The sequence below is a fragment of the Cucumis melo genome, chromosome 8, assembly GCF_025177605.1.
Source record: "Cucumis melo cultivar AY chromosome 8, USDA_Cmelo_AY_1.0, whole genome shotgun sequence".
In the NCBI taxonomy this organism is placed as follows: Eukaryota; Viridiplantae; Streptophyta; class Magnoliopsida; order Cucurbitales; family Cucurbitaceae; genus Cucumis; species Cucumis melo.
In genome coordinates this window covers 29,156,633-29,182,342 of record NC_066864.1, presented here as the reverse complement: position 1 = coordinate 29,182,342, position 25,710 = coordinate 29,156,633, and the positions used below count along the sequence as shown (strand labels likewise).

Below are 25,710 nucleotides of genomic sequence, written 5' to 3'. Positions count from 1 at the left end.
ACGTGTGAGGCGGGGTGTGACAAGAATGGAATCAATGCTATTAGTCCTAGTTTGAGATGGAAAACTAGGCATCCAAAGAGACCTCGTCTCAATATAACTCTATGCACAATACATTCTTTCGTAGGGTTAAATAGATCTCTAGATATCTCCATTATAGAATAAAACATGCTTTATAATCTCAAGACTTAAAACTCACTACAAGAAATTTGACCTTTAATGTCGGTTTAAAACCGACATTAAAGGGCTTTAATGTCACTTGACAACCGACATCTTTGCGAGCGTTATTAAAGGCCTTTAATGTCGGTTTAAAAACGACATTAAAGGCCTCTTTAATGTCGGTTTAAAAACGACATTAAAGGCCTTTAATGTCGGTTTTCAACCGACATCTTTGATGGTGTTATTGAAGCCCTTTAATGTCGGTTTTAAACCGACATCTTTGATAGTGTTATTGAAGCCCTTTAATGTCGATTGGGCTATGATGTCGTTTTAAAACCGACATTAAAGAGGCCAATAATGTCAGTTTAAAACCGACATCAAAGGCTTGTTTTTGTCCATTTTTAGAAATTTATATTTATTTAATTGTTGTATTATTGTCCATTTTTTATAAACCAACATTGAATCCAACAAGTGAAATTAACTACAAACTTGAAACTACAAGTCACATTCCGTAGGAAACCATATTATTCAAGTCTGATTCCACCAACAATGAAAATGCTATTAGCACTTGCACATAAATCCCATTCATATCTTAAAGCAACAATAAATCCCATTCATATCTTAAAGCACATAAATCCCATATTATTCAAGTCTGATTCCACCAACAATGAAAACACGCTTGTAAAATTAACTGCAACCAAACAGAATTATATAAATTCAAAGATCACGACATTTTAAAGGTCTCGAAAATGCTTCTTCAAACAATTATTAATATTGGAAACAGGCACCAAATGCAGCAAGGGCTTGACATTCCTCTTCCTGAACTGTAGCTCAAACCTTATCTAGAAACTTATCATCCTCCTCTAGTAGAAAATGACCTGGAAAAATATACAGTTATCTACATTCAATCAAGCACGACAAAAACAATTGTTATCCACATATAATATCGGAACGCTCAAAGAACACTATTGTACAAATATCTAAATGATATCAAATATCTAAATCAACCAAAAACACTCTAAATCTCTTTAGTGGTTATAGGTAAATGATATCATCAAAGAAATTAAAGATGTAAATGTTTTGAGAAGCAAAATCTATAAACACTTACCAACATACAAGACAGTTATGAAATTGCACCAGCTACTAATCACAGCACCAACCCAAGACAGAAGAGTGAGCGTCCTACTAGCTGCAATTTCATAATTCAAATTTATATAACTATTATCTTGTATGCAAAAATATCTACTATATACACATAGAAAATCATTGCACCTACAAACTTCATAAAATTTGTTCTGATAGTTATAGCCAAAAGTATTACAAATAAAAACACAGTTATACTATAATTTAATTAAACAACATAATAAATGCATGTATAATAACCAATGTCATGGCAGACCTACACAATGGTGACAAAGAAAATCAACGGAAATGCAGGAATGACAAATCACACTTCAATCTCAACCATGCAGTCAGTCATTGCAATGTGACAGACCCTGAAGTTCATCCCAAGCTACTTAAAGAGACCTAGCAGCGCACTAGGCCTTAACAAGCATGTACACAACGGGAGAAGAACTATAGGAGGGAGTTTGAAATGTTGAGTTGGTTATTATAGTATGTAGGTTATAATAGTTTGTAGGTTATAATACCAACTTTTATTAAGTGTTTTAAAAAACAAAGTCAAAGCTTAAAAACTAAAATTGATAGTCTTTACAAACTTGTTTTTGTTATTCGAATTTGGTTGAGAATTCAAATCTAGAAATCATGTGAAAAAAAGTCATTAGGTAAAAACCAACAATTATAATTGTAAAAGAAACTAAATGATTATTGAATAAGACCTAAGAAATTTTCGATCCTAACTTAGAATTTGTTTCCATATACAAGCGTTGGGAATGAGGATACTTACCAAGGTTGAGAATCTTGAACAGAAGGTGAACTTTAAACTTCTACTTCCATCCATCTTAGCAAACTGAAGGTTAACAAAATGCTATAAATTTCAATGCACAACCAATTGACTCTGCAGTACGCCATAGCCTTGATGGTATATGCAGATGAGTTAGAGACAACAGCTGTCGAGTTGACTTACAATCACGGTGTGACACAACATTCCAAGGGAAATGGATATTCCCAGGTCAAAGGCCGAGAAATATAAAATAAATTTGGAAACAAAATAGAATTCCATTAAGCTCTTTAAGGAGGAAGCAAAGGACTGTATTCTTTGGAAATTTAAATTACATTCTCCAAATTCCATAAGATCGAGAACTTGCTCAGAAGAAGCAACAATCTCTTCTCGCAAACCAGCAACATAGATTCTGAAAAATTACTTGGTCCACAAATGCATATAAATAAACTATCTACTCCAAAACAATAAAAGGGAAAAAGAAATTTCATACCTTCTTCTTCTTCTTCTTCTTCAAGTTTTGTTTTGCAAACTGCAGCCAAAACAGCTGCTTCTTCTCCCATCCAATATATATTCCTCCAAATCTGCAAAGCCAGTAGCTAACAATCCCGCAAACCCAATCTTCAAGTTTTGATCGGGATTATAAATAAATAAAGGAAATGATGGTGTAATACCTTGCGAAAAGAGAGCTGACCCGTCGGAGTCGCCATAGCCGGAGCATGTTGAGAAGCTTAAACCCAACTTCTCCGGTTTGATTTGTGAATAAGAAACTTATTGATTGTAATGGAGCAGTAGAACAGACGTCGAATATAAACCAGGTTGATAAATACCTACAAAATATTAAAGAAGATGTGTGATGATCCAATAATATATATTATTTCATTTGTTAGAAAAAATATTCAAAAAAAATACTCGAGTACATCCTGAACTTAACCATATTTTATAGAACTCATTCAAATGTGTCTGCTCGTTATTCACTCTTCTTAAAAAAAAGAAGAGTTCAAAAGTATATTCTTAACAAAAATAAAAGTTTGCAGCTTGACAAACATTAATACAGTATAACTGGGTGAGAGTTTAACTTTGAATAATGTACCAAAAAATAATGTTTATTTATATATATTTTTTCTCTTAGTGAGATCGAAGGGAATGTGCAGTGAGGATTTACTCGAGTATTACTAAAAGAAAATTAATTTCAATGGGTACTGCCCAAGAAGGCAGCAACTGTAGTAAGAAAAGGTAGTAAGGTAGTAAGAAAAGCTTGAGATAAAAATTAAGAGGAAAAATTGGAGCCTTGTATGTCCTCCTCTTGGCCTCTTCTCTTTCTCATGCAATGCCCTGAACTTTCATATGCTCAACATTAAATTTTGCAACACAATAACATATTATTATTTAAGTTTTTACTAGAAAATCATATGAGAAATATATATAACCTGAAAAGAGAAACTTGAATCAAATTTGCTGGCCACCACATGTATGGAGAATCCACAAGGACTTTTCTAAATATTCCAGCCCATCCGTAGCCAAGCATCTGTTGCAAAAGAGAGTTTTTGTTATTATCAGTTAGTGCTTTCCTCATCTTTTTTGAACCAGATGGTGCTTTCCTCATCTTTTTTGATTTGCTCCTGTGCTTTTCCTCTATACTTGGAAATGGGTACTACGGCAAACTTAAGTAAATTCATTTTTTTTCCTTTTAAGGCAGTCTCCATTACTATGACTTTTTGCCTTTGCCATTTATCCCTTTTGCTCTTCCTTCCCGAATGTAGTTTTAGATGCATAAAAATAAGAAAAATAAGGGGTGTTTGTTACGATAATAGTAGTAAAAATGTTACCTAAGTGCGATAGAAGATGACCCATTGACGGCAGCGACGGTGAGACAGTATCGGAGTAGTCGGAGCCTCTGGAAGGCGGATTTCACGGCGGCGATGGTGAAGGTGGGGAATATGAAGGTTTTGACTGGAAGCCAAGGGGAGATTAGAAAGTGATGAGATTGAGAAAGGAAGAAAGGGAAGAAATGTTGAGAGAAAACCTTCTTTCGTAGGGTTTGGTAGAGAAGAAAGGAGAAAAGAGTAAAGTCTAGGGTTTGGTAGAGAAGAAAGGAGAAAAGAGTAAAGTAAGAGAGAGAAAAATTCAACTTTTTACAAAAATTAAAAAAATAAAAAATAAAATAAAAAAGACCTTTAATGTCGGTTCTAAAAAAACATGATGTTTAATGTCGGTTTTATACCGACATTAAAGATAAAGCTTTAATGTCGGTTTAAAACCGACATTAAACATCCGCCTTTTGAAAACCGACATTAAAGCTTATTTTTCATTTTTTCCACCCGACATTAAAGACCAGATTTCTTCTAGTGACTCAAGCTTTTATTGGAAATAGCATGATCAAATAAATCTCTTGCATGTAGCAAATTTATGCTTTTTAAAATATATATACTTTGCTAAATTATGTTCAAGCTTAAATACTTAGAAACTCTGCTTAACTCATGCTTAATTTATACTTAGAAACGCTTATAAAGCTTATAAAACTCTAAAGCATGCTTTTGCTTAATCATTAATTTACTTTGTTTAAATCTCAAGGTTAGGTAGAGAACTAAATAAAATTATTAAACTCAAGCTATTTCTTTTAAATCAGTTATCAAGCTTAACTTAAACTCTTACTTGCCAAATCTTAGCGAAACATACACATTTAACTCAAAGCCGGCTCAAATTGTTTAGTTAGTAAATCATGTTTAAAATCAACATTTAAATACATTTTTTCACTCATGGGTTGTAGCCAACTCCCTTTGGTCTTAGCCAACTCCTTTTGCCCTGATATAAGAGAATTTAATCACCAATTAATTGTTTTAATTCAGATATAGCCCAAACTTTATTCAAAAATTACAAAAACACAAAAATTGCCAAAGAACTATACAAGGGCATAGCTGGCACATGGCATGCGTGACATAGGCAAAATGGAGGTGTTCAAGCCCCATTAGAGTGCATGGCCGCTTGCCAACTTCAAAAGCGGCCTTGGCACGAGCCTATGAAAGTCTAACCTTTGTCGCATTCTCAACTCCTTGGGCACACAGTGCCCATAGCCTTAGCACAAGCCTCATGCTGGTGGCTATGTGTTGGGCTTCCCTAACGCCTAATGAGGCCTCTCAACTTATCCATTGCACAACACCATACACGGCTTTCTTGACGCTCGGCAATGCTCAACCACATCACCCCTTTACAAAGAAGTTCTGTGGGTTTCATAATCCATATTCAACTTCCAAAACTCATAATTAAAAATTTATTCATCAAATGAAGAAGCTTCCTTCTACAAAGTTGCTTATAATTGTCTTAAGTATATTACCTCACAAATTCAACTTCAAATTCCAAATATTGAGTTCTCTAGCCTTAAAACGTTAAGGATTACTCTAAATTCACTTGATAAATGACCTTTATTGTTATTCTTCAACAATTGAATCTCTTTCTAAAATCTTTTCTTTCAGACAACCCTTACCCACAAACTACAATTTTTTGTCATTCTTTTAAAATAAGAATCATGGAAAACGCACGAGCCTAATGAGAGGAATCATTCTCTAAAGTTGCCTTAAATAATACCCTTTGCGCATGCCTTATAACTAAGGCACTTTCTGCTTGCTGCTTTCCAATTGATTGCGTGCCTAGTAATATATATTCCACTCCACTTAACACCCTTGAATGCTTATGACTCACTTGGATGCATGGTGTTCATCTTGCTCGCATAAGACTCAAGGCACAAGTTTGGTCGCCTGCTTCAACCTCCATCTTGCCACCTAGCCTCAACGCATGTATGCCTTGCTGTATAAAGGTTATTAGCACTCCTTTGGTCGCATGAACAACCCTTGGCCGTAAATCCTCTTGGCTTTACACTTCAACAAACACTCATGCCTCCTTGCCTTGCTTGGCCACCTAGGGCTTCTTGTGGTCCCCCTCACTACCCTTTGGAGGTTTCCAAGACACTGACTAGTCACTAGACCGCCGACCTTTCAAGCCTAACACTTGGTCAATTTCTTAGCTTTTCTTCCTCCTTTAGCCGCCTATGTAAAACCCAAACCTCTTCAACCCTTGGCAAATTTTTCCAAAAATTCCTTCTTTGATATACTAAAAACTTCCTAAAAAATACCTTAACAATAAAAACAAAACCACAACTTACGTGCTATACAACTTAGAAAATTAAAGAGAAAAGATATCTAGGGTTTATAGCATGCAGTTCATGATCTTGTTAAGAGCGTCTATCACTTATACATGTTCACGACCTGTTTTGCTTAAAGGTCTCCATAGTCAGTCGTCGAGGGTCACTGTCGATGTGGGTTCTGCCACCGCCTCCGCTTGCAATGCGTCGAAGGTTGCGTTGAAGTGGGTTTGGGTGTGTGGCTTATTTAAAAGAGTGAGATGGAGAGAGAGGGAAAACCAGAGGGTTCTTTTTTTTATTTTTTTCTAAAATATTTAATAAAAATGGTAACTAAAAGGAAAGAAAAATTAAGGGGGAAAAAATTAGTGGAGTTACTCGACTCTATTTTAACAACATCTATATTTGTTTCTAAAAGTAGTCAATATTTAATGACACTTATCGCCAAATTACAAATTCTTTTAGTACAATAGATAAAAATGCATTGATAATAATTCTATTTTGTGACTCGTTTTTAATGCATTCCTATCAAAGATCTTTTACCCACCAAAATAACTTGTACCACTAAAACTTTGTTACTAGAAACTAATTTTCTTGTAGTAAAAGTTAGGTTATTAGACACTTAATAAAATTCAAAATATGAACAAGTCGGTTGATCATATTATCCAAGGATGGACTAAAAGCAAAATTTTTGTCTCTTTGTTATTGTTTGAGGGGCTATTTTCAAATACATAAAAAACCAAAATATTTACGAAATATAGCAAAATATCACAGTTTATCTATGATGGACTATAATAGATAGACATGAACTGCTATCTTTGTCTTTCTATATCATGATAGGCACATATAGTATCGATCTTAGTTCATCGTGATCACAAATAAGTTGTGATAATTTGCTATATTTGTAGATATTTTAAAAAATTGTCATTTCAAATAATTTCTTTTAAATTTTGCTATATTTTGAATTAATGACTCATTTTTCTATGTTAGTAAAAGACCCGAAATTATAAATGAAAATGTATTACTTCACTTTATCTCTTTATTATTATTATTTTTAATCTTTATGTCCAAGATTTACAATTTAAAATCAATAATAAGAAAACTTTTGTAAATGGTAAATTGTTATCGCTGAAAATATTTACAAATATTATTTATAGATATAGATAATAGACACTGATAAAAGTCTATTTAGCTTAGTTATAGCTCTATTTAGTTTAGAATCAAATGTCACATAAAGGAGTATAATAATATTCTATAATATTTGTAAAGTAACTATAAATACTAATTTTATTGGTTTTGTAATCATCTCATTTACAAATATGTTCCTTTTAATATTTTGTTTTAATTGTCTTCCTCCCAAAATGTTAATGAAATTTAACACACATACCGATTGTTATAGTTGAAATTTCATTTATAAATCAACCATACTCCTTATACCAAAATAAAAAAGTATTATTTGTAGTATTCACATTTTAAATGATTATAATTTATATGACATACCCAATATATTCCTTTTAAAACTAAGTTCTAAGATTGTTTAATGCTGTTTTTTTACTATTCTTTTTAGTATGCTTTTTATAATTAGGAGCTATTGTTAGAATCTAATTAAATTGAGATGGTTTGTTATGCCTTTGTTTTTACACTCTGTCAATTTGGGAGTTGTTACATATACAACTATAAATAATTTCAAACTTAAATTTCAGAAAACACATCCCTCTCAATTGATAATTTCACATAATATCATACACATTCAAGCTTGAGACATGGGAACTCAGAAGCTTTTTACTTTGTCCATTGCGGTCGTGGTCCTATTTGCTTGTTTTGTCTCATCGAGTATTATCCTATATCTTAACTATTATAATTTCATAACGTTTTTTATTTTATTATTTCGAAGTTAAAGAGGTACTATTTATATGCTAATTCTTGATCATATGGCAGGGGAGGAAGATGATCTTTGGAATTGTGTTATACCATGTTCTAACAACAACGGAGATCTTTTGTGTAATACTGCATGCATCGAACAAGACCAAGGCGCTGGATTTTGTGTTCCCAAGTTACCTGGCATTTCTGATATAAAAGTTTGTTGTTGCAATAATGGACGATGAGTAAAAGAAATATATTTTGTATAATGTTTTGTTTAAACTTTGAAATAATTAAATTCATACTAATTAAGATTTTACTTAATTATCTTCCATCAAAACCATGTGTTGCCACTTAAATAAGCTTAATTATAAACCCTAGGTATTTTTTCGTGTCACAAGTTTCTATGTTTTATTATTCACCTTGCACTTATAATATTATTAAAATGAAAAAAAAATTTAGAAAACTTTGTTATTTTTAGACTTGACTAGAAATTCAAGTTTTCTTTAGAAAACGTAATAATCATACCTGAAAAATAGAGAGGATAAACAAGCTTAAATTTCACAAATAGAATACTAACCAAAATCATTATCAAATTAAGATCTAAGAAATTAGTTTTTATAACATATTTTTTTCTTAGATTTTGGTCCAAGAGATCAATGGTAATGGGTGCGTTGATAAAAATTTCTACAGTGTTTAGATGAAGTGTTGGATTTCTAATATCACAAACGACATGGTTTTTGTTCCAATATAGATGGTTTGACACAAATAAGAACAAAATTAATAAGGACACAAGGAATACAAATCAATCAACATATCTAATTTTTGGTATGTTGATGAGCCATTCCTTTTTCCTATCAAAGTACAGGAAGTTTTTTTTACCTAGATAACACAAAATATGATAGAAGATGGAAAGTTGTTCAAGTGGTAAAAAAGAAGCAAACATGCGATCTTCCAGAAGTGGAGGATATTGAAAATGAATAATAATTCGATTTATTAGAAATTGTCAATGGACATCTGTGGATGAAACATTGGAGAGGGTATTTAGTGTGGGGTCAGTGTTGATTCTACAGTTGTGGAACAACCAGTTATTCATTGTGTGGAGGACGTCTTCATAAACAAAGATGAAAAGCAATTATCTCTTAAAAAACACATAAAGTGACGATGAATGATTTAGTTGACTATCATGATCAACCATATATTAACTTTATTTTTTTTAATTCTATTCGCATATACTTGATTACGAGTTTATATTGTTTTAATTTGTCTTTTTTGTGTTCTTACAAATAATATGTTATTCCCTTACAAGCAACACGAAGCAGAGGAAAGAATTCTATGAGCTGAATATATCCTCTCTCACATGGAATCTTCAGTGGTGATGAAAGAGCGTTTGATCATGAAAAAGAAAAATTTGGATCAAATATCGTCCTAATTACGTGAAGTTCATGGATTAAACATGCTAAAACTGAAGCTAAAAAACAATATTTGAAACAAATACCTTATGTAGCTCAAATTCACCTAGGATTGTCGTTGATGTTGATCACAAATTCACCAAGGACCACTATCAAGATCTTCTCCACTATCCTATAGACTTAGAACTTGATAGTGGTATTAAATTAGTGAGGCCTTGATTCGGAAAAAGGGAGTCCTGTTGAAGAGGAGCCCTGTTGAAAAGTCATTTTTGCTAAGTGTAAAAAAGAGGCATTCTGCGAGGAAGAATACAATTGAGGAAAGATAACATTAGGAGAAAAAGCTTGCGCTAAGTGCTGGATGCATATAAGCAAGGTGACACGATAGGATTGATTGGCGAAGAAGATGTATATGGTTGATGCTAAGAAGTAGGTGTTTGGAAAGTAACGCGAGAAGAAATACCTATGCCTAGGTGTGGTTGCGATGAGATAGACGTTTGTATGAGGTGACTAGACGATCGATCCTCTAAGGGAAAGTAAATGTTATGTTATTTTCCAAGAAAAGAATCAAGTGATAAGGAGTTGAGCATTCCGAAAAGATAAAGTTAGCATTTTAAGGGAAATGTCTAATCGTGAGTGATAGCTGGCAACGTGTTAAACTTAGATTGGTTGCATGGCCGATGAGTGATAGCTTGACACATGTAAAGCATGGAGATGACCCATCGATGTGAAAGGTCATTATAAATAGGACCAAGAAGGCAGAATAAAAGAGGAGAAGATGCTAAACATTATGATACTTTTTTAAGAGAAAGTTCTTAGTGTTGAAAGGCCAGTTGAGGGAACCACTAGACGAGAAGAGAAAGTTGAAAGCAAAAGGGGAAGAGTTGAGGCTAAATATTTCCGTGAGTGAACTTTGTAATTAAATGAATATTTGCGAATGATTTCTTATTAATGGAAGAATGTTTTGTATGTATTGAAAATATTCCTTGTATTCTTTTGTTGGATGCTTATTCTATGAGATTGTTACTAATGTGATGTTATGTATTGAAAGTAAAGCTTTAGAGCTAACACTTCTTATTTGTTCATTGTGTTATGTGTGATGTATGATTTATGGGTAGACGCTAGATGAAATCTCAGGTTTAACACGAGACACTGGTGGATGTGAATCTTAGGTCAATGCGATAAGACGCTGGTAAAAATGAATCCCAAGTCTGAGATGAGATTAAGTATTGTGAGACGCTAATCAAAGTGAATCCCAGGTCTAAGATGAGAATGAGTATTGTGAAACGCTGGTGAAGGTGAATCTTTGGTCTATTGCAAAACGCTGGTGAAAGTGAATCAAAAAAGGTATTTTCTAAATGATCACTCACTAAGTCTTTGACTTGTGTTTTAAGCTTTCCCTGCCCAGGTTGTCAGGCATTGAAGTTAAGTAAAAAAAGGATTTAAGGCATAGAAGCAAAGTAAATGAGGGTAAAATGGGTTCTTATGTAAACTTGTGCGGTAAGAAAGTTCCATCATTCTATTTCGCATTTGAGGAGTTTGTAGGAAATTCTTATACTCCTAAATACAGAGGGCTGCAACTCAATTTCGAAGAAAGGTCGAGGGCTACATCATAGTTTTGTGATGCCTAAGACAATGAGTGGTAGAACCGCACCTAGCATGAAAAGCCTAAAAGTCTATGTTTTATGTTTTGTTGTAATCATAAAGTTTGAATTTCTTTTGTACTTAGATGTAATGTGTGAAGTTAATAAAAAGAAGAAGTTATATTTACCCGTTGCATTATTATATGTGTTTATCGCCTAGTAGTTAAAAAGTTAATTTGTGCTAAGTGTTAAAGACCAGGTGACGGAGCTAAGTCCAAAAGTTGTCTTTCTAATACGATAAAGGTCTCTAAAGTCCAGAGTAAAAGCTTTGAAATGAGATAAGTTTAAGAGGTTGTTCTGCTTACTAGGCGTTAAGCGCGTCATCTCAAGGTAAGATACACGTTGAGGGTCTAGGTGGCATGTCCCTATTTGGTTGTATAAAGTGGTAGTTGGGGTGGGGCATGACAAAAGTAACGATCAATTTAGAGAGATTTTGAGTAGAGAGTAGATTAGGAACAGTAGAAAATTTTTAGCAAAATACACTGAACTTCAAGTTTTTTTACTTATAAATATTTGAGTACGTGTTAGTAATTTTAGTCGTTTGTGCGTAACGTAGCCTTCAAGGTGTCGTTGTTGGTTTTGGAAAGGAAAAGATTGAAACAATATTTTGTAGTGCAATAATTCAGAAGTTTCAACAAACCATCAGAGGGGCTTAATCTTTTTAATCCATCTTCATTCATACATAAAACTCAGGCGAAAATGAGTTAACTATAAGACAAAATATTTATAAGTCGGACAAAGAAGATTTTGAAAGTTGTTAAATTGAAACCATGATTACTATTGAGTTCTTTTATTTTTCTTTTATTTATTATTATTTAAAAGTAAAATGGTGGTAATGGTTTATTTATCTAAGTTAAGTTTTACTCTAAATTTGTCAATCAAAATTTTAGGTGGAATTTGAATGGAAGTTCAGTGGCGGACACCAAAATGAAAGGAAGTAGGATGTTGAATTTTTAAGGTGAAAGAGGAAAGTTTGGTTGGCCATATGGTTAAGGGAAAAGATGAGCTAGCAAGGGGTTTCTGAGATTTTAGTTGGATATGAGCTAACAAGGGGATGTAATGCACTGTGATTAAATGGCTAAACTCTTTAACATAGATAACCAACATCTATTTACTACTAGCACACTCTATTAAACCTTGTAGTTGCACTCTCCTAACTAGAGATATATTTTTATCCACACAATATATCCATCATTAATAAGTTAACCCTTCATAGATTGTTCATAATAACGGCTCGGTCAAATATTTGTTTTACCTTTATAGTTACATCTTGTTCATTCTCATCGATCCTTTAATGAACAATCGATTTATGGCCCAACCACTAAATTAAATCTCTCTCAAGCAATGATAGGGTGAGACCCTTCGTTCAAGACTCGAAGTCAATAGGAAACAACCTTTCTACTATCCCTCAAAGTGGGTAGGAAAGAATTTCGTCCTTCACCTTATATCTCCAGCTATTTACCCGATCTTACACCTAAAACGGGAGGCTTATTGAGGTAGTGAAATCTGGACCCTCTCACCTATGCAGATCAAAGAATAATCCCAAATAAACAAGAGTTCATATTTAGTTGAGGAATAAGGTCAAGTTACCCAAGTCATCAGATTGAAATAGTTAGTCACATATATTAAATGGTGTTATAACGTAAGATTGATCTATTTCTTGATTCGATTTTATAGAAACTCTTTGCATAAGGACGCATCCACTTACATGTCTCTAGATGAACGATGTAGGTTTACATCATTTGTGACACTTCACAAGACAACTTTTGTAACAATTACAAAGTGGACCGCATCCAATAGTGCCCTAAGATTAAGGGACACAACCCTATACATATACTATAAACATTTTTTCCTATCTACTCAAACTTGATCTACTTTTATATCTCCACATAAAGTTCAAGTACTTATACCCATAGTCATAGATCTTAATTTATTGAATTTAGGGATCTCTTATACGAAACAAGCAATTCAAGTATTCAATAACAAATTTATTGAATATATCTTAATAAAAACTTTATAGTTTATCATTTACAAACCATGAGTTTTAGAACATAAAACTCAAAATGGAGTTCAACTACAAATGCTTTTTCAAATATTTCTTGATGATTTTGGGTGTTGGGAGATATACCTTTTGTTTTGTTATTTTTGTTTTTGTTTTTGTTTTTTGTTTTTGAAAAACAGTAAAAGATAAACAAGGACTCTTCAGTTACGACTGCAACTAATAATATAAGTAATAACTAGTGAGACAACAGAAGAGAATAACACATGAGACTTTGATAACCTAGTTCGGCCAATATTGCCTACGTCTGGGGAGCTGTGCACAACTTAGATGAGTAATTTTATTAATAGTCACCATAAACATCAAAAACATCAATATAGCTTATGTATACATCTCAATACTATAACTATATGACTTGTGAATTAACATCAGACTCCAGGCTCCCCCTGAAATAAAAAAGACTCCCGTCGACAGCGTCTGATGGTCAAGCTCCCCCTGAATGTATGCGTGACTCAATCATTAATCAAACTAACCATAGTCTCATTCTGTATATTACTCATCCGCAAACCTCAAATTTAGATAAACATGTTGCTTCGAAGTCATAAGGCCAAGCTACCTTTTGTAGCGGGCGCTTCAATGATAAATCGAAAGTTACTTCTTCATATCAGCAATAAAAACTTTTCTCTCTATTTTTCTGCGTTATCCAGCCGATCTTCAAGACCCTAATATATACATATATCTCCAGCTATGTATATGCCTTGTATCTTTAATGAGGTCCCTAAAGAATAGGAACTTATTATATTCTTGGAGATAATTAGAGAGATTCCATAAATATAGGAGAATCAAATATTCATTGATTATCTTCTCTCAAATATATCTTCTCTTTTAATTTAAAAGATATTCTTTTAGACAAACTACACTTCAACAAACTCCCCCTTTTGTCTAAAAGGAATTTCTTTTCTGGTTCAACAACAGCAGTACCACAGAGTCATTTCATTCACTCGCAGCCTTCAATTCTTAGTAAGACAGATGTCATTTCATTCAGAAGATATTTCATTCAGGATACAAAAGAATTTATCAAACTTCATCTGTAAAAAAAAAAAAAAAACTACAGTAAAAAAAAAATAGGGTCAGAACACAAACATTATCCATTTCTGCCCAAAACCATCAAAAACAAAACATTCCACAATATTTCCTCATTCAACATTTCCTCATTACATCCACTCCCCCTTTGAACCGGAAAAGTAATGATATTAACCAGATGGTGGCTGCTGACGACTAGTAGATGGTGCAGAAGACTTCAAATGTCGAATGAGAGCATCAACCTCTAATCAACATTCAGACAACAGAGTGATGGAGTTAGTCAGTGTACGAGATTCAACAGTCAAGGAATTAATGATGCGGGTAGCTAACTTACGATCCACATAGAAGCCTCAGTAGATTCATCCAAGTCAGTAGTGTCAAAAATACGTGGGCCCTAAGTTGGATGCACATCATGGTCAATATCAGGCACATGACTGCCTTGAAAGAGTCTGTAGCTAAGTGCAATTTTCTTAGGTTCAGGTTCAGGAGCATCAGATGCAGTAAGCACCGCTCCATTTAGGTGAAATAGCAGACTGGAGAACAACCTCAGAAAAGCAACGAGAACCTTGACCCCAAATGACCCAACATGCCTCAACAGTTGATTGTAAATGAAGGCACCCGTATCTACTTTATCATCATTGCAAATTTGATACAAGAATGTACCTAGGGCAAAAAATATGCTTGGGGCATGTAAGGAAGTGAACCAATTGGCAATGCCAATCTTATACAGAATGGCATACTTGACGCTGAGAGCAGCTGCAGGGATTCCATTCACAGGCCATGTGGACAAGGTCCCTCAAGATAAGACAGTAGCTAGAACCTCAGTAGTAGGACATGATAGAGAGCAGTCAATATTAACAATATTTCCAAGAAATCCATTTATCACAGCAGGTGAAATCACAAATTTGAACCCTCTAATGTGCACCGTCTAACAATTAGTACTACTCGGATCATTAAACTCATCAGTTCTATTGAAGTAGTTACCAGGATGTAAACGATTGACGACGAAGAAGATGAAAGAAAACGTTTGAGCAAGTTCCTTCACCTTTTTATAGCCTCTTTATTTGGATGACATTTTTGTAATTATGATTTATTGAAGTTTCTGTATATTTTTGTTTCTAAACGATCGTTGAAATTTCTCTACACGATCGTGTATACTTAAAACTTTTTCATCCTCTTTTACTGTTTATTACCTTATCGTTTATATATATGATTATTGTTTATATAATGTACAGAATCGTGTATGCTTATCGTTTATATTTACAAACGTGATCAGATGTACAATCATTAAAGTATATTGTTATCATTTAGCGTTTATTGTTGATCGTTTATGTATTTGGTAATTTACGAGATCGTGTATCAATTGTATATTATTATACACGATGGCGTCTAATAATCATTTATTAACATTAGTTGCGCGCACACACGCGTGGACGATTAATCGTGCGTTTCTTGGGGTGTTTTTGGTATTTTGCATTGTGGGCCTATGGGGTTTTGCCGCCTAGTTATATTATTAAAAAGATCCCTTAATAATATATTATTATATTATTATTTAATAAAAATATATATATATATATATATACACATATATTATTTTTAAAACCCAATTTTCTTTTCTCTCTTCTCTCCTGTGCGCCACAAACGCCCCCTCGATTTCTTATTCTTCTTCTTAACGCCAAGTGTCGCTTGTTCCTGATCTCCTCCATTCACCTTCAGCCGACGCCTTCGGCCGAACGTCACCGCCTCAGATCTCTCCTTCTCTTTCGCCATCCACGTAAGTCGCCACGGCCTGTACCTCTTCGTCTACGCAAGCCGACCGGTCTCCTCTCTACTCTTGATTGTTCTGTCGACCTCCGGTCGTCTCTGCCATCAGCCAAACATCGTCAGCCATCCTCCGACCTCGTCCGATCGTATTCGCCCACGCCCAGTCGTCGCCGTCACACCAAATCTCCTTCTTCTTCGTTCAACCATTCGCCGCGTTGAAGTCGAGCTGTACGTTGCCAACACTATATTCTTTCGTGGATTGCATCTGCTTCGGCCGTCGCTCATGAAGCACCAGCCGTCGTTGGGTCCTCGTAAAGCAGCCGCTAGCGAATTTCTTGGTTACGTGAACCGAGCTAAATGTTGAGCCAATCCGAGCTGATTCTAGTCGACCCGAGTTGAGGTACCTCCCAAGCCAAGTTGATCTCCTTATTCATCGAGCCACTTAAGCCGTTTCCATCTGCGCTGAGTCATGGTGGGTTTTGGTAAGGGTGATTTAGTGAGTCCCTAACGTTTTCTATAGCCGATTTGAGTGTAAATGTTGGAATAAAATGTTGGACTTATTGGTTGGGTTAACTTTTAATCCTTGAAGGTGTTAGAGAGATGACGCTTGAATTCTTAGGTGTTACGGCAAGTGTAGTTTGGAGCCAACTCTCCTCTACTTGGGTAAGTCTGTGGATGTTGCTTTGGAGCATTTTAAATGTGGATTTTGGTTGTGTCATCGTTTAACTCCTTATGTTCTTGTATAGGTTGATTCGTTTAGACGTTGACTGGAACAAAGATTGTAGTTGAATCTCAAGTAAGGGTTTTCTTACTATAGGACCCCAAACCGAGACAAAAAACATAATACAGATTATACAATAGCGACTATACTGAATTGATTGATGCATGTACACCTAGAAAACATCACTAGTATGCACTCTTGACTGATTAAAGGTGACATGATCGTTAGTTGTAGCTTATACATATATAAGCATTAATGGGTTATTCTGTTGATGAGGCTTGGATGCCTAAAATGTTATGCGTAGTTTATATGTATGTGAATGGGTTAATCTGCTGATGGAGTACGGATGCCCAGATGTTCTGTGTAATATAGCTATATTGAGGGGCTGTGCTATTAACTGAAATAGTGAGGTCAATGGAATAAGAAAATCTTGATGTTATGTATAGCTGAATTATGTTATTGGGCTGCATATTATTGAGTTATATCGTTGATGGACTAAGGATTTGGGACTTCATGTGTAGGTTGTGTGTTCCCTGATGGATTGTGCTGTAGACTGAATATAGACGTTATGCATAATATAGATTACTTGTAGTTGTGCTAGGGTTTGGACTGAGACGAAGTGATTGTCAGGTGAATTTACAAAGTGATGATTTGACTCGTTGACTGGATTTAGGTAATGTAACAATATTGTGTGGATTGGATGTATGTATAGTGATAGATGAGACTGTTGACTAAACCTAAACGTTCTGACTGACTAAACTTATGAACTGAGCTGCTAGTTGAACAATATTGTGATATGACTGTTGTAGAAGGTTTCGTATGGACTGAGGGGTAATGGTTAGCTTTATCTATGGGGTAGTGCACCTTGCAGGCACGGTGTCCTTCGAGATTCCTAGACTGATATGTGCATCCTTCGGGATCACTAGACTGACATGTGTTTCCTTCGGGATCACTAGAGTGATACGTGTATCCTTTGGGATCATTAGACTGATACTACTTCGAGATCACTAGACTGATACGTGCATTCTTCAAGATCACTAGACTGATATGTATCCTTCGGGATCACTAGACTGATAAGTGCATCCTTCGGGATCACTAGACTGATACATGTATCCTTCGGGCACTAGACTGATACTGTATCCTTCAGGATAACTAGACTGATATGTGCATCCTTCGGGATCACTAGACTGATACGTGTATCCTTCGGGATCACTAGACTGATATGTAAATCTGACAGGATCACTAGACTGATATGTGCATCCTTCAAAATCACTGGACTGATACGTCTATCTTAAGGGATCACTAGACTGATATTTGAATCCGACGGGATCACTAGACTGATACGTGTATCCTTTGAGATCACTAGATTGATTGATGTGTGCGTTCTACAAAACCACTAGACTGTTTTATGTAGGGTTCCTTTAATAGGAAACTAACTGTTATTACCTTAATGGGCCAAGTTGTGGGTCTCTTACTGGGTATATTTTTATACTCACCCTTTACTCTTTAACTTTTTCAGGCAAAGGTAACGTGAGGGGCAGACCGACGAGAGGCAAGAAGGATGCGTGAACGCCATATGGACACGTCTAGTTTTTTATGCTTTCGCTGAACTTATTTGTTATTTTTGTTTCTTTTTACTTATTAAATGGAGTCATGGTTAGAACATTTGTTCTTCTGTTTTGTCTTGATGACTTCATGAATTATGTTTTGGAACTTTTGGAAAGTGATTTAAAATAGGGCCTAAAATTGCTTTTCTTATGTATTGAAGGTTTTTAATGAACCATAAACAAGTCTTTTTATGAGTTTGTGTGTTTTACTGTCGAGTCTTAGCAGTAAGTAGTAACCTCAGCTTAGTCCGAAAAGTTGGGTCGTTACAGTTACTTATAAAGTTTTGACCACTACCATACATCCAAAAGCTTTATTATCTTCAACCAAAGGAAAAACTATGTTGATTGAAACAAATCTCAATAAATCTTCTGTTAGTGTTCCAAAACACCTTTCTTGGGACGAAGTTACAAAAAATTCCCGCTGGGTTTTAGACAATGCTTTTGTCCCTCAAAAGAAAGAAAAAGAGTATTTCAAAACCCTTGAAATACTTCAAGAACATATTTGCATTTTTTACCACAGAGGCTCTTCTCTAAACAGCTTCCTTTCTGTTTCATAGTAGTTTTTGAAAAAAAAAAACAATTCTTTCAATACGGTTTTCTTTAGACATAAATTCCTTTTGAATGGACTTTTTGTCAAGCTTAAACTTTGACTCAGAAATAATTACATTTAATTGAGAACTAGTATCCATTTTTGTTTGAGTTGGAGAGTTTGGAAGGTTTTCTTCCTAAATAATATTTGGTATTCCTTAATCTATTTTGACAGATCTAATTTTGAGATTAGGAATCGACTCACTTCTACTAGAGGTACTTGGACTTGAACAAATGAAGTCTGTAGAATTCATGGTTTCTTTAACAATAGGGAACCTAGGTGATTGGTTTTCAATTTTGATTTCTACTTTCCTATCAGGATGCTCAATGATATGGGAAACTTCTTTTTCTTTCTTTTGAGAGACAAAAGCGTTGTCTAAAACCCAGCGGGGATTTTTTGTAACTTCGTCTCAAGAAAGGAGTTTTGGAACACTAACAAAAGATTTATTGAGATTTGTTTCCATCAACATAGTTTTTCCTTTGGTTGAAGATAATAAAGCTTTTGGATGCATGGTAGTGGTCAAAACTTTATAAGTAACTTTGTAAACAAGGGTTAATTTTTTAAGTCCTTCAAAATTTAATCCTTGGTTAGTAATATCTAAGCTCAAGGTTTTGAGAATATGTGGATCATCAAGGGACACCATAAAATTTGAAAAACTATTGAAATATACAGGGCCATTTGCCAAATTTGATTCAATTATTCCTAATAAAGATTTTCAAAAATCTTTGTGACGTTTATCGCGTAAAATTGCTAAGACTAGTGTATCTAATTCGGATCTAAACATTAGAATCAAAAGATCCTCCAAATTCAAGACATACAGTTCTTTGTTCTTTTTTCCTTTTTTTAACAAGAAATATAAAACTTTTTTTATAATAGGAAAGAAAAAACTACAACGCCAACTAAAAGAATAAACATTTCTTCTCCATCACAAAGATTCTTAGTTTTCTCTCAAAACAAATTCACAATCTCAACCAAAAAATAAACATCATAATCAGAATGCTGAGAAATGCAGAGAAAATGAGGCGGCAACGATATTAAAAAATCTCAATCTCAATCTCAACATCATAACCACAATCTCAATCAGAATAATAATAAAAAGATAAAAGAAGAAGTGGTGGAAAAAGATAAAAGAATAAGTGGTGAAAAGTAAGGCTTATAAAGGGTTTCAGGGAGTGGCGACTATCGATTGTAGCAACAACGTTCGAAGGGTAGGAGCGACATTCGAAGGGTAGCAGAGGCATTCAGGGAAAGGAGATGGGGACGAGAACGTTCAAGGAGCAATGACATTCGAACATTAAGGGTAGCAGCAGCCGACAACATTCAAAGACGGTGACGTTAAGGGTAGCAGAGGCCGACAGCGTTCAGGGAGAGGAGACGGGGAAAAGGAAAGGATGTTCAGCGGTGTTCGAAGAAGGAAAAATGGTTTTTGTGTTTGAAGAAGGAAAGGATAGAGGGTTTTTGCGTTTTGTTTCTTTTTAAAATTTAAAATAACTCTTATTTTAATAAATTTTATTTAAAAAAATATTTTAATAATTTTTTTAATACCTTTACCTATTATGACAAAAAATAACTGTCATGTATTAGTAAAATTCGAAAGCATCGTTTTTTCTCGCCAAAAACGCACATTCTGACATTTTATGACATTTTTTTCTTTACTCTTTTCAATTTGGGATGGAATGAACTGTCATAATAGATTCACTTTCTTGTAGTGGTATAATTTGTAGTACTCACATTTTAAATGATTCTAATTTATATGACATGTTCAAATGCATTGCTTTTAAAATTAATTCGAACATAGTTTAATAACTGTTATTTTACTATTTTTTTTTAGTATGCCTTCTATAATTAGGAGCTATTGTTAGAATCTAATTAAATTAAGATTGTTGTTATGCCTTTGTTTTTACACTCTGTCAATTTGGGAGTTGTTACATATACAACTATAAATAATTTCAAACTTAAATTTCATAAAACTCATCCCTCTGAATTAATAATTTCACATAATACCGTACACATTCAAGCTTGAGACATGGGAACTCAGAAGCTTTTTACTTTGTCCATTGCGGTCGTGGTCCTATTTGCTTGTTTTGTCTCATCAAGTATTATTCTATATCTTAACTATTATAATTTCAGAACGTTTTTTATTTTATTATTTCGAAGTTAAAGAGGTACTATTTATATGCTAATTCTTGATCATATGGCAGGGGAGGAAGATGATCTTTGGAATTGTGTTATACCATGTTCTAACAACAACGGAGATCTTTTGTGTAATACTGCATGCATCGAACAAGACCAAGGCGCTGGATTTTGTGTTCCCAAGTTACCTGGCATTTCTGATATAAAAGTTTGTTGTTGCAATAATGGACGATGAGTAAAAGAAATATATTTTGTATAATGTTTTGTTTAAACTTTGAAATAATTAAATTCATACTAATTAAGATTTTACTTAATTATCTTCCATCAAAACCATGTGTTGCCACTTAAAATCAGAGTAAGGTTAATTATAAACCCTAGGTATTTTTTCGTGTCACAAGTTTCTATGTTTTATTATTCACCTTGCACTTATAATATTATTAAAATGAAACCCTACACTGTCAAAAAAAAAAAAACTAAAAAAAAGTTTAGAAAACTTTGTTATTTTTAGACTTGAGTAGAAATTCAAGTTTCCTTTAGGAAACGTAATAAGCATACCTGAAAAATAGAGAGGATAAACAAGCTTAAATTTCACAAATAGAATACTAACCGAAATCATTATCAATTGAGATCTAAGAAATTAGTTTTTATAACTTATATTTTTTCTTAGATTTTGGTCCAAGAGATCAATGGTAATGGATGCATTGATAAAAATTTCTACAGTGTTTAGATGAAGTGTTGGATTTCTAATTTGCGCACAAACGACATGGTCTTTTGTTCCAGTGTAGATGGTTTGACACAAATAACAACAAAAATAATAGCACACAACTTAGGATATACAAATCAATGAACACATCTAATTTTTGGTATGTTGATGAGCCATTCCTTTTTCCTACCAAAGTACAGGAAGTTTTTTACCTATATGACACAAAATATGATAGAAGATGGAAAGTTGTTCAAGTGGTAAAAAAGAAGCAAACATGCGATGTTCCAGAAGTGGAGGATGTTGAAAATGAACAGTTGGATTTATTAGAAATTGTCAATGGACATATGTGGATGAAACATTGGGGAGGATATTTAGTGCGGGGTCAATGTTGATCCTATAGTTGTAACAACCAATTATTCATCATGTGGAGGACGTCTTCATAAACAAAGATGAAGAGCAATTATCTCCTAAAAAACACATGAAGTGACGATGAATAATTTGATTTTGACTATCATGATCAACCATATATTAACATTATTTTTTTAATTCTATTCGCATATACTTGATTACGAGTTTATATTGTTTTAATTTGTCTTTTTTGTGTTTTTACAAATAATATGTTATTCCCTTACAAGCAACACGAAGTAGAGGAAAGAATTCCATGAGCTGAATATATCCTCTCACATGGAATCTTAAGTGGGTGATGAAAGAGCGTTATATCATGCAAAGGAAAAATTTGGATCAAATTTCGTCCTAATTACGTGAAGTTCATGGATTAGACATGCTATAACCCAAGCTCAAAAATAATATTTGAAACAAATACCTTATGTAGCTCAAATTCACCTAAGATTGTTGTTGATGTTGATCACGAATTCACCAAGGACCACTATCAAGTTCTTCTCCACTAGCCTCAAGACTTAGAACTTAATAGTGGTATTAAATTAGTGAGGCCTTGATTCGAAGAAAGGGAGTCCTGTTGAAGAGGATCCTTGTTGAAAAGTCATTTTTGCTAAGTGTAAAAAAGAGGCATTGTGTGAAGAAGAATGCAATTGAAGAAAGATAACGTGAGGAGAAAAAGCTTGCGCTAAGTGCTGAATGCATTAAAGCAAGGTGACACAATAGGATTGATTGGAAAAGAAGATGTATATGTATTGAAAGTATTCCTTATAATCTTTTGTTGGATGCTTATTCTATGAGATTGTTACTAATGTGATGTTATGTATTGAAAGTAAAGCTTTAGAGTTAACACTTCTTATTTGTTCATTGTGTTAGGTGTGATGTATGATTTATGAGTAGACGCTAGAGGAAATCTCAGGTTTAACACGAGACACTGGTAGAAGTGAGTCTCAGGTCAATGCGATAAGACGTTGGTGAAAATGAATCCCAAGTTTGAGATGAGAATGAGTATCATGGGACGCTGGTGAAAGTGAATCCTAAGTCTATTGCGAGACGCTGGTAGTAGTGAATCCCAGGTCAAGGCAATGAGACATTGGTGAAAGCGAATCCCAGGTCTAAGAAAAGAATGAGTACTACGAGATGCTGGTAGAAATCTTAAGTGTATCACGAAACATTAGTGGAAGTGAATCTCAGATTTAGGCAACTAGATATGTATGAGAGAATCTCAGGTCCCAGCGATGAGTGATGAATGTCTAGATGAAATGAACGCGTGGAATTTAATGATATTGTTGTGGTTGTAAATTGATGCAATGAGAATTTATGGTTATGATAATAAGATTGCTATTATTATTGGAAATGTTATATTCCCCAAAAAGGTATTTTCTAAATTCATCACTCACTAAGTCTTTGACTTGTGTTTTAAGCTTTCCCTACCCAGGTTGTCAGGCATTGAAATTAAGTAAAGAAAGGATTTCAGGCATAGAAGCCAAGTAAATGAGGGTAAAATGAGTTGTTATGTAAACTTGTGCGACAAGAAAGTTGCGACAAGAAAGTTGCGTCATTCTATTTCGCATTTGAGGAGTTTGTAGGCAATTCTTATACTCCTAAATACAGAGGGTTGCAACTCAATTTCGAAGAAAGGCAGAGGGCTACATCACAATTTTGTGAGGTCTAAGACAATGAGTGGTAGAACTGCACCTGGCATGAAAAGCCTAAAAGTCTATGTTTTATGTTTTGTTGTAATCATAAAGTTTGAATTTCTTTTGTACAATGTGTGAACTTAATAAAGAGAGAAGTTATATTTACCCATTGCATTATTATATGTGTTTATCGCCTAGTAGTTAAAAAGTTAATTTGTGTTAAGTGTTAAAGACTAGGTGATGGAGCTAAGTCTAAAAGTTGTCTTTCTAATGCGATAAAGGTCTCAAAAGTCCAGAGTAAAAGCTTTGAAACGAGACAAGTTTAACAGGTTATTCTGCTTACTAGGCGTTAAGCGCGTCATCTCAAAGTAAGATACGCGTTGAGGGTCTAGGTGGCATGTCCCCATTTGGTTGTATAAAGTAGTAGTTGGGGTGGGGCATGACAAAATTAACGATCATAGGGAGTAGATTACGAACAGTAGAAAACTTTTAGCAAAATACATTGAACTTCAAGTCTTTTACTTATAAATATTTGAGTGTTAGTAAATTTAGTCGTTTCTGCGTAACGTAGCCTTCAAGGTGTCATTGTTGGTTTTGGAAAGAAAAAGATTGAAACAATATTTTGTAGTGCAATAATTCAGAAGTTTCAACAAACCATCAAAGGAGCTTAATCTTTTTAATCCATCTTCATTCATACATAAAACTCAGGTGAAAATGAGTTAACTATAAGAAAAAATATTTATAAGTTGGACAAAGAAGATTTTGAAAGTTGCTAAAGTGAAACCATGATTACTATTGAGTTATTTTATTTATTATTAATTAAAAGTAAAATGGTGGTAATGGTTTATTTATCTAAGTTAAGTTTTACTCTAAATTTGTCAATCAAAATTTTAGGTGGAATTTGAATGGAAGTTCAGTGGCGGACACCAAAATGAAAGGAAGTAGGATGTTGAATTTTTAAGGTGAAAGAGGAAAGTTTGGTTGACCACGAAAAGGGAAAAGAGGGCCATTTTCTCCAACCATCTTTACCAACATGTTGGTCAAGCTTTCTATGGAAGAATTGTCACACCCTGTCCTGCAGACATGTTTGTTTGTCATGCGAGACGTAGTGTGACTTGAGTATCTTTAATGCGCTTAAATGCCAAAGACACTCAGTCTTGAAATCCTTAGGCTTTGCTTAATCACCTAACCTCTTAAACACAAACTTAAAAATTATACACTTAGGCGATGAGAATATTTCACACAAGATGATAATGAATAAAATGCTTTATTAAATAAAACTAAGCGTTTTGCAAAGTTACAACATAATACAATATCACAAGTCTTTAAAACTTATAAAGTAGATCACCTTGGTAGCCTTCTAGCCTAACAAGTCCTTCAACTTTCCTAACTTGGCCTGAATGCTTGATTTCCTGGAAGATGAGATTTAAAAATGTAAGTCTAAAAGATTCAGCGAGGTTTTAAGAAATCATTTTCGCAAAACCTTTGTAAATTTCATTTTCTCACATAAAACAGAAATACATTAGTTCATATTAACATAACATTCCGCATAAATGCTTCATCTCACATAAACACACACATTAGTTATCAAACATTCCTCTCCCCAAGGAGCCCGAATCATTCTTCACACCAAGTTTCATTACTCTGTCCAAACTACTGTAACAACATCATCTAAGAATATACTACAGATTCATTCTTGTTGCTTAAGCCATTAAGCTTAATATGTTCCTCTCAACATATTAGCCAGTTTCTCATCATCATGTAGCCCCTTTCACCCATGGTTTCCTTGACTCATTATGTGCACATAATAGTTAGTAACTAATGGTTTGAGCATTATTTTATAATCATTGAAATACAGAACATGCTTTAAGACAGAACATAAACTTTCCATATAAATCTCTTTGGAAAAGAATTTGATTGGAAATTATTACTTAAATTAGTAAACACCTTAATAGGAAAACTTGAAAACATA

At 34.0% G+C, this 25,710-nt stretch overlaps 2 long non-coding RNA genes across 2 annotated transcripts; both read right to left on the bottom strand.

Annotated features, from left to right (window-relative positions):
* Nucleotides 1–744: 744 nt before the first annotated feature.
* LOC127150474 (uncharacterized) lies at nucleotides 745–1,335 on the bottom strand. Its single transcript, XR_007822829.1, has 2 exons — nucleotides 1,265–1,335; nucleotides 745–1,034 (listed from the first exon to the last, which is right to left on the bottom strand). It is a non-coding gene; the product is annotated as an uncharacterized LOC127150474 (long non-coding RNA).
* A 1,978-nt stretch (nucleotides 1,336–3,313) lies between these two features.
* Nucleotides 3,314–4,172, bottom strand: LOC127150646 (uncharacterized). The gene is made up of 3 exons (XR_007823245.1): nucleotides 3,886–4,172; nucleotides 3,487–3,584; nucleotides 3,314–3,391 (listed from the first exon to the last, which is right to left on the bottom strand). It is a non-coding gene; the product is annotated as an uncharacterized LOC127150646 (long non-coding RNA).
* Between the last annotated feature and the right edge of the window lie 21,538 nt (nucleotides 4,173–25,710).